Genomic DNA, 15310 nt, shown 5'->3' with positions numbered 1-15310 from the left:
ACCCCTTGTCTTTTCACAACAGGCCATACTAAATGTCTTTCCCCACCTTTCTTGTCGGCCCCCTTTAAGTACTGAAAGGCTGCAATAAGCTCTCCCCGCAGCCTTCCCTTCTCCAGGATGAACAGCCCCAACTCTCCCAGCCTTTCCTCACAGGAGAACTGCTCCAGCCCTCGCATCATCTTTGTGGCCCTCCTCTGGACCCAGACCAACAGCTCCATGTCTCTCCTGTGCTGGGGTCTGCAGAGCTGGATGCAGGGCTCCAGGTGGGGTCTCACCAGAGTGGAGCAGATGGGCAGAATCCCCTCCCTTGACCCACTGGCCACGCTGCTTCTGATGCAGCCCAGGATACGGTTGGCTGCCTGGCTGTGAGCGCACATTGCTGGCTCATGTCCAGCTTTTCATCCACCAGTACTCCCAAGTCCTTCTTGGCAGGACTTCTCTCAATCCCTTTATCCCCGAGCCTGTATTGATACCAGGTGTTGCCCCAACCCAGGTGCAGGACCCTGCACTTGGCCTTTGTTGAACCTCCTGAGCTGCACAAAGGCCCACTTCTCGAGCTTGTCCAGGTCTCTCAGGGTGACATCCTGTCCCTTATGCGCATCAGTCACACCACACAGATTGGTGTTGTCTGCAAACTTGCTAAGGGTGCACTCTATCCTGCTGTCTGTGTCATTGATGAAGACAGCTTTGGTCCCAGTACACGGACCCTGAGGTACACCACTCGTCACTGATCTCCATCTGGACACTGAGCGGTTGACCACTACTTTCTGGATGTGACCATCTGGCCAAGTACTTATCCGCTGAACAGTCCATCCATCAAATCCATGTCTCTCCAGTTGAAAGAGAAGGATTTTGTAACTGATTAATGTTGTTTGGAACAACACGGAACTGTCTCGCGCAAAGCTTTCATATTTATTTAGAAATACTGCTTCTCCAAGAGACTTACTTTGTCAATCATGGACAGCCCTCGCTTCTATGAATCGATATAGAAACACAGGGAAAGTGTACCATTGATTGACTTGGGAAAGAAACATGCAATATTGGCTGGTCTGGATTAAGAATTTAGAAGAAGCTGCAGGTTTTGTGAGATGGCCTTAGTCAAATAAGTAGTATCTGAAAAAGATTACTTGAATCCCTACTGAGATTTTCTGGATTGGTTTTCTTGTCTGCTTTTTCATTTTTTTTTCAAACCTGTATATTCATGTAAGCTATGGTTTGGTTAGTACATCTGTTTCATATATTTATGAATATTCCAGAATTATAGTATACTCCAGTAAACATGTGAGTAAAGGCTAAAGTCTACAGAAGCAAAGGAGAACTTCCAAATAAAAGCTCTGCATAACTGCCCTTCGTATTCTTTTCTCTCTCTCACTTTCGATTATTCCATGCTATTATTTTGCATGTAGTATAATAGATCTGTACTTGTGGAGAATTTCACTTTAGTATGCATTAAAGGAGTAAGATTTTCGCTCTCTGCCTTAATTCACTCTTACTTAAGAGTGTCAGAATATAGATGTGCTGAATGCCAAGGAAGCCATACATTTTACAGATTTTTGAGTTTAAAAAGCCCCAAAGAAACAGTGAAATCCACAAATGCATGTTAGTTATTCCAAATTACAATTAATTTATAGTAAGATATTGTATCAGTTAAAAATTTCTGAACTTCAAATGTGGAAGGAAAGTTTTGTATCAGAGTTTTGTGCTCTGGCCTATATATTTTCCAGATCATCTGTTTCTGTAAAGATTTAGAAGAGATTTAAGCTTACATGGGCCTAGTGTTTCCTATCTCCTGTGTGTGCAGAGAAAAAAGGATTTTTTTTGATGAAACAGGGTTGGGAACTGTAATGGAAGGTTTTAATGTTGGAAAAAAAATTGTAAAATAGCTAAGGCTAGAAGAAGGAAGGTGTCCATCTTCAGAGTTACTAAAGGTGAGCAGCGTGAGTTTGGAAGTAACTGTGGACATTAGTCATGGATGTTAAGATTTGGCCATGGATGAGTGTATCAGATCATGTAAATGTCTGATGTGAAACTGGCTTGGAGAGTATTACTACAGTGTCTGTTACAGGATTTTTAGCTCTTCGTACTGACACTGGAACTAATAAGCTGGTTTCCTCTCCTGTTGTAAGGATCCTTGTTTGTATTTTTCAGTTCCTTACAGCTCAGTTTTAATCTTTCCTCTGCTTTCTCTGTACGTTCCTACTAATTGTCGTGATGGCTTTTGCAATTCTTTGCCTCTCTGGATACCTTTATGTGCCTCCTGTGACTGGAATATCTGTCTCAGAGTATACAGCATCTATTTTTACATTTCTCTTTAGCAGGAAGAAATACCCCCACTTTTTATCTGGACTTTGAGCACTGCTGCTGTGTGGAATGCTGCCTATGCCTGCTCTTAGGTTTGACCTCTAATTGCATTTTCTCAAGTTAAAATGTAGCCAGAGTTTTGTGTGCATGGAAGTGAGCTGACCCTGAATTCTGTATTAAGATTCCAGAGTTGTTTGAACTTGGTTGGGAAGAACCAGAAATCTGCATCACTAATTTCACTTGTATTTTAGAGTAAATGGCTTTAACCAACTATATATAAAAACAAACAATGCAGCAATTGTAATGTTTTTCGTTATTAACTTCTTGTATTATATACAACTTACATGTTTAGGCTATAGAAAAGATTATTATTGGTCACTGCAGAGAACTGCATGTATTGGAGCACTGCACTGTGTCTGATATCTTGCAAGAAGATACTTTATCAAACTGAATATTAAATACTTAGAGTATGTTGATTTCTGATACTCAAAATTTAATGAACATTTTAATAGTTATATCTCCATAAGTCTGCTTTCTGTTTGCGCTGCAGCATTGTAATACATTTTGCAGTCAAATAATGTGACAAGTGGATCTTAAGAATGACATCCTATGCATGCTTTTCTGTCACATCTGAATCTTTTAAATAGTATTCTTCCATTGCTGCTCTCATGAGGGTAAAAAAAAAAGTGGCTCCATTACTTTTCTTGTGAAAGTTGTACATGGTTGCAGTTGTGGCTGCAAATGATGTGAATTCATTTCTTCTGACTTGAATGTATCACACATTATGCTGCCATCAGGCTGTATTCCAGTGATTTCAATGGATTGATAAAGCAAAGCCTTTGTTTAAAACAGTTTAATAATTACATCTTACTGACCACAAATAGTTCACGTTGACTACAACATATAAACTGCTGCTGGCCAACAGTTACAGTTCATTAGAAAGTCAAAGGTAGCAGGAAGAATGCAAATGAAAAAAAATTGAAAGGGAGAATGCATGCCTCAGGAGGAAGAATAGCTGTGTGGACAGTGGTGATGATGAGTGGGACTAAGGTTAGGGGCTTTTTCTGCTCACGGGTGCCTCCCTTCACAGGCAGTTGCCCCCGAGGTCCCTCAGCTGTGTTCAGGAGCTGCATGTGGCTTCTTGTGATTCTCTCCAAGTGCCCTTGGGTAGCTTGAACATTTTTAACAGTTACAGTGGTTGTGGTTTATTGATTCAGATAATTTTGATGGTACTGTGTTAAGAGTAAGCACACATGCAATTATACCAGCCTTTTCAGGGACTGTTGACCTCTTGTGCAATATGAGAGCTTTTAATTAGCTTAACTCTTTAAATTAGTTTAATCAGAGCCAAAAGAGCACATATTGCTGCAGCCTAAAGGCAAATGAGGAAAGAGGCTTTGGGAAAACATGGACCTGAAGACCTTGACTAATTTAATGGGTCACTTATTTCGTATTCCTGAGAGAGACTTCAAGTTGGATTTTTGAAGAATTAGTAACTCCTTTGCCAAAGTGGAAATAGGGGGAAGACTGGACTTTTGGACTCACATAAACAGGTCAGGTAGTGGTTACTCAGGAGAGCACAAGTCCTTATGAGGAGGGTAAAACTGCAACTGTGATTGTGGAGATTGGGGGAGCTCACCACACAGAAGGCCACCATCCACTTTTGTGTCACCCTTGTTTACAGTAACCCTGCCCATTTGACTGAAATAGTAGATCTTTGCTGATGCAAGTTTGGATTGAGCAGGCTGACGAAGGATCACAAGAGTGGTTTGGTCAATAGTACGAAAGAGGTGATAAATTGTGAGTGTTGGTGGCATCAAGGATGACAAGCAATAGTGGAGAGACTTTTTTTGCAAGCATAGGTTGAACCATTAAGTGGGTGCGCTTTATGGCTTTAATATCACAATATTAAAGAAGGTATTTGCAGACAAAAAAAGGCAAGATGTCTTTTGAAAATGAAGGGGTTAACTTATTTCTGAAGTATGGCTGTGTTGGGAAACACTTGGCCATCCAGTGCTAGAGCTCTATTTATAGTGAAATACTGTCTTCAATCAGAGGAATGCGTTAGTGCATTGTGGATTTTTCTTCTTCTTTCCCAGTGTCAGGAATGGAACAGAAAACCAGTTAACCTGTAGAGGACAGAATTTCCAGGATGAACTTTCTAAGGAATAATCATTAGGCACAAAAAGATCAAAATCAAAATGTCCACCAAGACCAAAATACACAATTTGACTATTCCTTTGAAGCCTACAGTTGTTTCTGTGGTGCATATGAACAGCTCCACTTTGAAATCGATGAGAGTTGTACATCTATATTTGAGGGCTGAATGTTGTCTGTAAAGCTAGATGGTTGCCAAGAGGAGAGATTTCACAACTTCAGAATTCAGGAAATATGATCAAAAGTGGCAGAAAGTTCAAGGATGATGATGTTGGAGAAAGGTTGGATCTTGCCAAGAGGAAATTGCTGGTGACCTTGCTGAACTACCATGGTGTCTTGCAGGCGTATTGCAGAAGTTCAAACACGGGAGCAATTAGAAGAGGGCATGTTCTGACATGTAGCTCAGAAAAAAAAAATCACAAAAGTTGGAATAAAATAATCATTATTAAATTAAAAATTCTGAGTTTAAGTGGTCCTTGTCACTCACTTGAATGTAGCACCGATGTGACTATTAAATTAAGGAGGAGGAGAGGAATATTAGGCGCACTGTAAACACTAGGATTTTTTCTGTTGATGTGGAGAAAATAGGTTCAGTTTTAGTCAGCTTAACATCCTTTCTCTCAGTTTCAGCAATGAGTTATTCTGCCATTATTACCTGTCACCCAGCAAAGATGTTAAAGAAACAAATCTCAAGTGAAAAATTACTTTGAAATACTCATTCAGCAAGTATGTTCTCTGCCATTTCCCCATCCTGAAAACATAATCCATTGCTGAAAAACAGATTTATGAAAACTGGTTAAAAATTCTGCTTAGATCATTAAAGGGAGAGAAAATTATTTATGTAAACATCCATTTCTCTTCATTACCTGTATTTCTATGTCACCATGTTAGCTTATCAAATAACCCCTTTCCTCCCATGTAAGCGTGACTGCCTTTAGTAAAAGCTGAGGTAGCTTTTGCGAGAGGCTTGGACATTGCTGAATGTACCTCTGCGAGACTTATGCATTTTCCACCTTGTCCATGCACGCTGAATAAACTTACATGTTTCACCTCAGTGTTGTCCCTAGGAGAATGAAACAGCCTACAGGAGACGGAATAGTTGCAACAGATCACAAAGTAATTAACCTTCCCCACAACTGCCACAGAAGTTTAAAGCTAGTGTTAATAAAGGATATTACCTTCTTTACTGTTCTGTTGATGTATTTGGTTTAGAGATTTGTCAGATGGAATTTCAGTTTTTGTCAGATGGAATTTCGGTTTTTGTAGTTCATGTGCTTGATGTGAGAGTTAGCTTAGGGACAGATACTTCTTGCTAAGGTGTGTTCTGCCCTTTGTGTCGAATGTCTGGTGTGGTAAGTAATAACTGAAGAGGTTTGTTTCATTTTTATGTCTTTATGCAAGCACACTTGTGTTTCTTTTTCGTAGTGAATGGAGCCAATATATTCTGGGTATAGCTGGGGCCCCAAGTGATTAAAAACTCAAGTCACTCCTCTCAAACAAAAGTGATGTGAAAAACAGATGAAAATCTGTCCAATTGCTGGAATCAAGTAATAGTTTGCACTATGTAAAGCCAATGCGCATGCCTACACTTAATACTAAGAAGAAAAAAAAAAGACATCTGGCTCTTAGCAAATGAAATATAAAAGTTATAGACACACGGGAGGTGTTGGGCTACTGCTGGATGAGCAAGGATCAGCTGAAATGCTCCAGACACTGAGTGGTGGCCCTTCCACTCCCCCTGTTAGGAGTGGACTTCTTACTTCCCCACTTTGAGGTTTCTGCTGTTCCCGGGCTAGTTGGAGAGTTTCGACACGGGACAGTTTTCCCTGGCTGCAGAAGGTGTTGTTGTTGCCCATCTGCACCACCTTCCTGTGCGCAGGCTCGGCTGGACCACGTACAGCCCTCTTCTTCCTCCCAGGTTTTCTCCTAAAACCTTTACCAGCTGTATCCTGATGTGCTAAACCGCTGAAATTAGCTCCAGATTGCTCTGTTTATTGTGTGCCAGGGAAGTGACAGAAGGCAACTAGAGCAGTCTCCCTTCAAGTAAATGGCAAGGAAGAGGCGGTATGGGATATAAGGACGGAAAATGTGCGTTATGGGCACAACCCTGAGGTTTCAATGCCTGTACATTAGATCATTTGTCTCTGCTGTTTGCATGTAATTCCAAGTTTTGGCAGCTTCATACTCCGGAAGTGTTTGGGGTTTTGTGGTTTCTTTGTTGTTTTTGAAGGAAAAAAGAGGTGTTAGGTCAAAGTAGTAATTTCTTCCCTCTGCCTCAAAAAATGAAACTAGAGAAAAGTGAAATAATTATCCCCAAAGGCTGGCAGCCTTTCCTGCAGGCCATGCACACCTTAACGCTTCTACTGCATTTGAAGCCAGGGACATCTTTTCTTGTGCACGACTCTGATTAGCAATAGATGTAAAACTAGTTTTCCGCTGGCTCCTGTCCTCACGTGCTGGAATTGGATCCTCTTTTTTTTACCTTACAGCTGCAGCCTCAAGTGAAAACCAGCAGGCCTGAGGTGAGGTATTTTCCATACATCTGGAAGTATGGATCCATTAGTTTTGGCTCATCACTGCTTATACAGGGTGTCCGTAAGCACAGTAATAGTGGCCTGCCTTCCTGTTTCTTTTCCTCCAAAAGCTGCTATAAATATGCCTCCTGATTAGATCCTAACGTTGTTGGGATAACAGCACTAGGTTTGTTCTAAGAGAGTCACGCTGCTTCCAGAAGCAGAGGAAGAAACCCAAGTGTATTCAAAATAAACTTCCGAATGCTTTTACTGAATAAAAACACCTTGACGTTGCCAGCTATTGGACAGTCTCTGCACTTTCAAAATTTAATTCTTGAAATTCAGTGCTTCCCAGCATACTTGCAGTCATTTGTCAGTCCTATCCAGTCCTCCTTCTATTGAGTGTCTGTTTACCATATGGACATGCCTCTTCTGTTTCCTAGGGAGAAGGGGTGGATGCACTTGGAAACTGAATGTTCTTCTGAGTTACAACACTTACTTATTTTCAATGGGAAGAGGGAGCATATAGGAGGGACTCCGTTGTTCCTTTTAGCAAAGAGAAGCCACCTTACTTCCACTGTCATCTTCACAAAGTAATTAATCTATTAATCAGAAGCAAGAAACTGGAACAAGTACCAGGAATTATTAGTGACTGTATTTCCCCTTCAGACATTTTGTGCACATATTTCATGCTAAATTACATGCAGTTGATGGCCAAAGTATGTTGGCAGCATTTAGTTTCAGGAGTAGCAGGAGCTTAAAATGCCCAAATATGCATTACAAAATAAAACAGAGTTGGGTTTTTCTTCTGGTCTGTACTCACTTTAAAAATACCTTGTGACTTTAGACAAGCCTTTCAAACAGAGCTTGGCATAGTTTACATATCAATCAGATGTGTGCTAGATCAGTTTACTGCAGGGGCCCATGAGGAGAAATTACATGGTATGGGAGTTTTCTCTTGCAGCTTCAGAAAAATTCATCAATTCAAAAAAGTAGGAGCTTAAGCACAGGTGGAAAACAGAAAAAAAACCTGGGGCATGCCAATGCTGGATTTGAAAAATACTGTAGATACAATGCCCTTGCAGATATATCACTTCAAATGCTTTCTTTGTGCTGTGGTCTGGATAGCATAAAAAAGTGGTTGCATAGTTGAAGACTTTCTTGGCACACAGCACTTGATTTTTCTTTCTCTTGGTTTTTTTTTTTTGACTGATTCCTAATTGAATACTTCCTTTACATGTTGGTTGGTTATTTCTTGCTCTGTGGATATATGAGTTATATACCTACACATGTGTTAATCTTTTGGATGGCTATTTCTAAAAATGAACATAGGTATCCAAGAGAAGTTATGTATTTAAATTTATTAACTTTGTTATCATAAGATATTTTGCAGGTTGATTTTTTTGTGATATCAAGCAGTTTTTGTCTTTAGTTACTTATTGCTAGAATTTTGCTATAGTATAATTGAAAGAAGATCTAGTGTGTTAGAAGAACATATGTAGCTATACAACAAGGCTCGCTGTTGTATTTGAATAATATATGAAAAAATGCAAAATTATTTTCTGTATTATTTACATTTTTTAATTTACCCACTAAAGTTTTACGTAAGAGCTTGCGAAAAAGTAGTGAGGGAAGTCTTTGAAGTGAAGACCAGTTTCTGGCCTATGTGCAGAGAAAATACTACCTCTATTCTAGAGCATTAATGTGAGGCAACAGCATGAACAGAAGCTGCAGAGACAGTGTGTGCAGGTAGTAGGAGTTGCAGAAAGGAAGTCACTTGGGCCACTTGTCCAGGTGGTGAAGAAAATTACTGTGTTGGTCATACTGTACTTAAGTGTTCTTTGGAAACTCTTCTTACACTGTTTTTCTCACTGTCCAAAAAATTAAGCACAAAGGTCTCTTTATAGGTTATAAAAGAAGTTTTTCATTCCACTGCTTAGACAGTAATGGTTTTTGTGCATACAGCTGGGGGTGTTTAAGCTTACTTTCTTAGAAAATTTGCCTTATACATTATTACAGGAGTTATTTCAATTTAATTTCTTCTCCCAACAATAACTTTTCAGCCTATTGATCAATTTAAGTGGAGTTTGTCAGAGGACTGAGCTCTGATGCATGAAGCTTTGATGAATCTATTAAAGCTATTAATATTGTCCCTGAGTTCAGTAACCACTGTGGACTTGTCTTTAGCAAGGAATGTGCATGGGTGAGAAATATTCACGATCCTCAGAAGGAGATTTGTCAGGGTTCATTCTTAAGTCAGCACTTTTGTCTTTTCTGGTTTTCTGTTGTCTAATGAGGTATAAATCCCAAATAAAGCTTTTCCCATAGTTGTGAGTATCTAGTGCCGATGTGGGTTATCTTCGTAGTATGAAGCAGACTGCTGCTTCAGTTCCAGAGTAATTCAATAAAAAAGTGAGTCCATCTGAAGACTTGAATGCATTAGTTGTTGCTCTCAGAATTGTTTTATTGCTGTTTTTTATTGTCCAACTGCTCTTCAAAGGGATTTTAGTCATTAAACTGTTTACTATTTACATATATCTCACATCACTGTATATCTATACTGCCCTAGTCAAAATGTTTGGCAGCTGGCAACTCTTCAGAAGAGTGTTTGGGAGAAATAGAAAGGCCTCTGTTTAGTTTTGTTTATTGATTCCTTTAAGAACTCCTGCAGAACATCTTTGACAGTTTACAAATTACAGATTTAACAAATTAAACCCTCTCACTTGTATATGACAATGAATATTAATTACAAAAGCAGATGTTTGTGAGAAGAAAACATTGGCCTTCATTTTTAAAGGTATATTCAAGATGCACTAGCTTTAATTTGCTTTTATATTGCTTATCTTGAAAGGTTTTTATGAAGTTAAATAAATTTCAAAAAAGTGCTGTTCCTCTTCACTACTTTTAAGAACCCACAGTAGTTTGAAAGACAGTCACCTTCTGTTGTACAGAGATTTTTTGAAAATAGTCTATATTCTCTGATTTTGTGTGTGGGAAATGTGTCCCATTTTCATCCAAAACCTTTTGGGAGGGAGGTGCTGTGGATTTTTGTTTTTTCAACTGCCTTATTAAAGTACCGTAATCTGAACAGCATTGTATGTGCTTCAAGATGGGTAAGAAAGTGACTAGAAGTACATAGGTGTACAAGGGTGAAAGAATGTAGAAATAGTCCTAGAAGAAATTATTTTTTTCTTAAAGGCATGTATGGGTAGTTGCTAGAGTTCATAGAAAAATATTTGATTTTTTTTTAGAGATATTTTAATCAAAACCAGCAACAGAAGTTCTCACTTCAAAATTTTATTTTTGCTATAGTAATGCATGGTATTTACTGAGGATCAGCTTTGCCAGTACTTTGAAAAGCATTCAAGGGGTTAGGGTACTGTGCATGACTATTTTGAAGACAACAGTTATTTAATCTGGAGAGCTCTATATCAGTCTATTTTAGCAGGATACATGTCCCACAGATATATTTGTATAGAGAAACTATCATAGAATGTGCTGGTATTTTGGGTTTGGAAGCACTGAATTGGTTTTGAAAGGGGTTTAGACCTGCTAATTTTCTTAGTATTATTTCCAATTAAATTATTCAGTGTGGCAATTTTTTTTTTAAGATACATTCAGATCCTATCAGATTTCTACTCCTTGGATACTGAAGGACAACACAAAATCAAAAGAGAATTATGCTACTGATGTGAGTCATGTAAATTGGCAGAGAGAGATAATACTAGAGATGAGCCTGGCTTTTGTGCCTAGGGACTCTTTTGACCAATTCCTGACCCTCAGAAATGTTGACTACACTTAAGAAACTGTTCTGTCTTGTGACTGCGTAGTTCCCTCAGATCTAGCTGTTGTAAGCCTCCCACCGCAATTCTTAACAACTGTCGATGTGCTTCCTTTTCTCTTTAGGATTTTTGCTTTCTCTTCCATAGCAGGAATGACACCTTTCCCCAAGTCAGTGCAGCATATCATTGGTGTTTATGATACAATTACTACGTTATACAGATTTCTCCATAGTCAGCAAGGCTGATGTTGATTCAAGGGTGCACGACTTTGATCAAAACTACATTTTAAAGTAGTTAGGATGCTTCTGTTTCTCTCCTTTATTCTGTCATTTTGCTATTTATCCTGCATATGTCTTCTGTGTATTTTTTTGTTGTTGGTGGTAATGCTTGCTATGGACTCTGTTTTAGCCCATTGTTGTATCAGCAAGAATGTCTCTCCCCAGCATTGTCTTTTATTGTCACAAATTTCAGCTTTTGAAAGAAAATAGTGTTAAAATGGAAAAAAACCATGTCAGTACCTCCCTCCTTAAAATAACACAGAATGATGGGAGTGATAAAAATACTGTGAGAAAATAAAGGTACCTAAACACCTATCAAAGCAAACCAAACCCAGAAAACAACAAAGCTCTTCAGAAAAGTATGATGCTTCCATTTAAGAAAACAAACAAAACTGAATAAATTAGCTAGGTAATGCTTATGCCAAGTACTGTAATTTCTAACTATAGCCTTATTCCCTCCCCTTTCATACTTTCTTTAGGGACAAGAGCTGGTTTGTTTTAGGATTTTTCTAATGCACTTAATATGTTGTGGGTACTACTGAAGTCTAAATTATACAGATGTCATTACAAAAATCATTCTTACAGATAGCAAAAATATGCTCACTATGTTTTCCAGACTATTTCACTATTATTTTTAATGAAAATCATATTTGATATTCATTTCCAGGAAAGAGATAATTGAAGTATCATGCTTGGGATAGGCTTGTGTTTTCAGCTGAAGTAGCAAGGCTGAAGATTGAATAATAAGAAATGTTATAATTCGGGGCCTTTAGTTGTAGCTTTGCTTTGGAGACTGTCTGCTAAGATTAGGTATTAGGAGGAGTCATGGAGAAAAACAGTTGCAAAAATAGATGATAAATCATTCAGGAAATATTGTTTTGAAGTAGATTTAGAATTGGATGTGAAGCCACTGTAGAACATGAAGCCACAATGATCTTACTTGTCTCTTACCTAACTGGCTGTTAAGTATGTGTTTTAAACTACTGGGAGTTTGCATATGGACTTTGGAGTTTGTTCCATATTTGAGATACTTTGCTAAAATAGTATGAGAAGTTAGTAAGGGGTAGCTTATTTGGGAGAACATGAGAATGGCTGTACTTCCACAGATGAATGATCCATCTAGCCGCCCTTGCTACAGCAATGCCTGGTAGCACATGTCTAAGAAAGAGCATTGAGACTCATTGTGTGTTTCACCAACAATTTTGTGAAAACTTTCAGATCTTCAGCTCATTGTGGCTGAAGAAATTCTCAAAACCGAGGTGATGTTTCTTCATGTAAGAACTATCTATTATTGTTTCATCTTTTAACTTCTCCAGTAGCTTTCTGAAGCCATGCAAGCTTTTAGCCTCAGTTATGTAGATCCACAGTTGTGTCTTAGAGGAAGGGTACCTGATCAAACACACAGCAGGTACTCATTTTGTCTCCTGCTGTCTAGATATACACGCATAGGTAAGATTGACTAGAATTGCAGTTACAGTCCTGTAGTGGTTGTTCATGCTTTTCTTTCTGCCACGTCTATACCTCATGCAATCAGTATCTTCTTGTTTATTCCCTCCCTCTACCTTTGTTATTTAGTGGTTAGCTTAATATTTCATCAATACAGACTCCATTATGATCGTTCATTATTATGTAACTTGCTCCTCTTTAACAAATTGTTGCTGTTTGAAGTCCTGTGTAATCACAGAATCATAGAATGGTTTGTTTTGGAAGGGACCTTTCAAGGTCATCTATTCCAATCCCCCTGCAATGAGCAGGGACATCTTGCACTAGATCAGATTGCTCCAAACCCTGTCCAGCTTGACCTTAAATGTTGACAGGGATGGGGCATCTGCCACCTCTCTGGGCAACCTGTTCCAATGTTTCACCACCCTCATTGCAAAAAATTCCTTCCTTACATGTAGTCGAAATCTACCCTCTTTTCACTTAAAACCATTGCACCATGTCCTATCGCAACAGGCCCTGCTAAAAAGTCTGTCCCCATCTTTCTTATAAGCCTCCTTTAAGTGCTGAAATACTGCAAGAAGGTCTCCCCACAGCCTTCTCTTCTCCAGGATGAACAGCCCCAACTGGCTTAGCCTTTCCCCATAAGGAGAGATGCTCCAGCCCTCTGATGATTTTGGTGGCCCTCCTCTGGACCCGCTCCAACAGGTCCATGTCTTTCCTGTGCTGAGGGCTCCAGAGCTGGATGCAGGACTCCAGGTGGGGTCTCACCAGAGTGGAGCAGAGGGGCAGAATCCCCTCCCTCGCCCTGCTGGCCACACTGCTTATGATGCAGCCCAGGATAAGGTTGGCTTTCTGGACTGCGAGCACACGTTACCAGCTCATGTCAAGCTTTTCATCCACCAGTACCCCTAAGTCCTCTTTGGCAGAGCTGCTCTCAGTCTCTTCATCCCCCAGTCTGTATTGATACTGAGGGTTACCCCGATCCGTGCACTTGGCCCTGCACTTGGCCCTGCACTTGGCCTTGTTGAACCTCCTGAGGTTCACACAGGCCCACTTCTCGAGCTTGCTTGTGTCCCTCTGGATGGCATCCTGTCCCTCATGCAGATCAGCCACGCCACACAGCTTGGTGTCACCTGAAAATTTGCTGATGGGTCACTCGATCCCACTGTCTGTGTTGTTGCTGAAGATATTAAACAGCACCAGTCCCAGTACGGACCCCTGAGGGACACCACTCATCACTGATCTCCATCTGGACATTGGAAATATTTCAGACACTATGGAAGTAGGTATCTATAACTTCTAAAAATGGTATCACTTGTGTATGAATTGCCAGTGACACATTAGCTCTGTTCTGCCTACCTGGAAAGGAAACAAATGTCAGTAATCGATCCAGAAGCCATCCTTTTCCCTCCTTCAACACTTTCTTATTAACTCAGTCTAGAAATGAAGCAGAAAGGGCCTCTTGAATGTGAATTCCTGAGGGAGAAGGAAACAGTAGCAATGTGAAAATGAGCAGTCAAAATGAGTGGGACGAAGCTTGTTTCATATGTCGTGTTTATTCATTTACATATCAGACAAGCTATCAAAACAAGAATTTTTTTTCTCCTTTTTTTAACTTAGTGTACTATGTCTGAAAGCTATCACACACAAGTTTTTGTAGAATGTAAGTTAGATAGACTCCTTGTCTCAGGGTATTTATTGTATAATGAAACTGGCACAACATGAATGTCTTCAACTCAACTACAGAAAATAAAAGAAAAATAAGTATAATTACTAAAAAAAATCTCGTGTACTAGTATTAAACTGATATGGACAGTTAAGTAGCTTGTGATATGAAGAAGGTATTTAACATACTTAAGACTTCATCCCACTGTATGTCCAAACTGTGCTCTAATGTAGTGTAGATAAAATACCTTTTATTCTAAGGCCACCAAAGGTTAAAAGCTACTGAAAGCTCTGTCCCGTGAGTATCTCTGACAGGAATTCCTGTTTACATGAAGAGTAGAAGGAATTGTTCAAACAATTTTTTTTTTTTTTTTTTATTCTGGTAACTGGCAAGTGCTTAGATTCTCAGATCTCATTGCTCAACATTGTTTTGTGAGAAAGATTGGTAGCTAGTGTTTGGTTGCCTGCATTCCATACTGAAGGCAATATAGCTCTTAATTTATTTGTTTTTAACCCAAGAATGCTGGATGTGCAAGCAGGCCTACTGGAAGGTCCACAAAACACTTTACTCTCTTCAAATCATGCTATTTTTTCCAACTGATTCATTTTGCTGAGGCTTCCACCTTTTAAAGTCTTTACAGAGACATGCGCTGGTTTGTTCCTTAGTAGAACAGAAAGGATTTTCTGTGTACAGTAGAAGGATGTTCACAGTGGATGCTTACACCGATCCCTAATTACTGAAACAGAAAGGAGATCATTTTGTTGTGGTGTGGTGACAGTAAAGTTCTTCTGTAAGGTGTTAGGAATGTACTTCTTTCTTCCCTGAAATTCCTGGTTTTTAATGGGAAAATACAATAAAAACATGTCAAATTACTCTGAATGTCAGTTCAATAAATAGTATTTGAAATAATTTTAGCATCATTAAAATATAGAAAGATTATGCAAAAAAAAAAAAGCCAGCGATGACTCTTCCGAGATCATTATGATAAGTTTGAACAAGAACAATTGTACAGCAGTACTAAAAGTAACTTCAGAGATTCAGTAATTCTGTTAAATTCAGGAATCTAGATTTTATTCTAAGTGTGGAAGCTTGGTCAGAGAGAGTTAAAAAAGAGTTGCGTGAGCTATCTCTAATTCATGTAGATACTCTGAGTTACTGTAGTGACAGTTC

At 39.2% G+C, this 15310-nt stretch overlaps 1 protein-coding gene across 1 annotated transcript in view; it reads left to right on the top strand.

Moving 5' to 3' along the window:
• Nucleotides 1–15310, top strand: part of ARSB (arylsulfatase B) — a 68645-nt gene that overhangs the window by 16711 nt on the left and 36624 nt on the right. The window lies entirely within an intron of this gene.

This window comes from Opisthocomus hoazin, chromosome Z (assembly GCF_030867145.1).
Source record: "Opisthocomus hoazin isolate bOpiHoa1 chromosome Z, bOpiHoa1.hap1, whole genome shotgun sequence".
Classification (NCBI taxonomy): domain Eukaryota; kingdom Metazoa; phylum Chordata; class Aves; order Opisthocomiformes; family Opisthocomidae; genus Opisthocomus; species Opisthocomus hoazin.
Note: the sequence above shows the minus strand (reverse complement) of the source record. Positions and strands in the feature narration are given on the sequence as shown.